Below are 1,896 nucleotides of genomic sequence, written 5' to 3' on the forward strand. Positions count from 1 at the left end.
GAAGACACTAGTGACTCTATTTCCAGTAGGAAGCAGAGCATTGAGACCCATGGTGTGATGTGGCAGTAGAGATATTCAAAATATCACCATTGCATACTCATAACTGATACTTATAATAGATGAGGTTTGGTGTAAACATGTATTTGATAATTTAGAACATCTTTGTCAAACTAATGAGTATAATGAGATTGGCTGATTTCTCCTAATTACTCTGGACAAAGTAGGGGGAAAAAAGGGTAACTTCAGGGATTCAAATTTCCAGGTCAAGTGCTGAATAAAAGATCTGAAAGTTTCCATGTCTGTCCTGAAAGGAACTCTTACCTCCTATAGCTGCAGAGATGACACTGCTGAAAAACAAACCCAGAGTCTGTGAGTGGCTAAATTATAATGCAAGTTGAATTCTCAGACTCACATGTTGTTAAAGTGAGAACATTGATTGGGAAGGAATGGAATACTGAATATTGAAGTGGTAACATATAGGCAGATCCAGATAAAGCTGGGAATATTGAACCTATAAATTCTGCTGAGTCTTCTTTGTCAGTCGAAGGAGCCATTCCACCTCCACCTGAGGAGATTAACCATGCTTTGCCTGAGAAAACTATAATGGCTTTTCCATAGGTGATTGTCTTGTAAGACACTTCTTTTTCTATTCAGGGTTGACCCAACCACCCTTATTATCTCCTAGACCTATAACTAGACTCAAATTCCAGCCCATCCCAAAAAGTGAGATACAAAGCATGACACATGAGGAGATGTGTTACAATCCAAAAGAACTACTTGATTTTTCCAATTTATACAGAAAATTGGGGAATATATGTGGGAATAGATATTAAGGGTGTGAAGTAATGGTGAAAGAAACATAAAGTTGGGTCAGGCTAAATTTATTGATATGGCCCAATAAACAGAGATTCTGGATTTAATGTTGTGGCTTAAGGGGTTAGAAAGGGCTCTAAATGTTTTGTTGGTTGGCTGAAACATGGACCAACATGTGGTCTACCCTAAATTAAGTTGAAATGCAGACCTGCCTTGATATACTGTAAATGAAGGGGTTCAAAGGCTTAGCAAGAATGTTAGAGTGGATTTGTAATTTAAGATCTACTTGCACACCCAGGCGGCATCCAGAGGAGATGCCTTTCACCACAACTGGGAGAAATAAATTTGTGAGAGGAGCCCCAGCATCCTTGAAGATCTCTGTGCTTGCTCTTCTTTGTAGGTCAGAAACCACACAGAGGGAACTACTACCAGTGAATTGGGAAACCTAAATCCAATGAGGATAATTGGATCCCAAGATAGCAAGGGCCAAGTGGTAGCACTTAATTGCTCAAGGCAAGGTGGGCACGGTTACTGTAATGGACAGCAAAGTCAAAGCAGTAATCAGAATAATCTGACTCAGAGAGACCTAAAATGTTGGCTAGTTCATCATGGTGCTCCCAGAAGTTAAATAGATGGGAAGTATAATAAATTCTTGTTGGATCTGTATAAGCAGAAGAGTTCTTGGTCAAGTGAACAGAATTATAAATTGAATCATAAAAAGAGATGGCATGGGTCCCCAATCAATTCCAAGACTTTAGCTAGTTTAGATGTCCAGAACCCCACTGAATGAAGGGGAGACAGGGTTCCCATGAGGAAAGAACCCATTACACAGTCAAAAATTAATACTGTTAATCTAAAGACTAACAAGCTTCCACAAAGGAGCCTATGATCTTTCATCAGGGACTGTGCCTTGGGGAAAATAAAATAATCAGGTATTTGAGGGATTACTGGACACTGGCACTAAACGCTAATTCCAAGAGAGCAAAAACACCACTGTGGTCTGCCATTCAGAGTAGAGGCTTATCGAGGTCTGGTGATCAGTGGAGTGTTACCTCAGGTCCATCTCACAGTGGGTCCAGTGGA

Source organism: Diceros bicornis, chromosome X, assembly GCF_020826845.1.
Source record: "Diceros bicornis minor isolate mBicDic1 chromosome X, mDicBic1.mat.cur, whole genome shotgun sequence".
Lineage (NCBI taxonomy): Eukaryota > Metazoa > Chordata > Mammalia > Perissodactyla > Rhinocerotidae > Diceros > Diceros bicornis.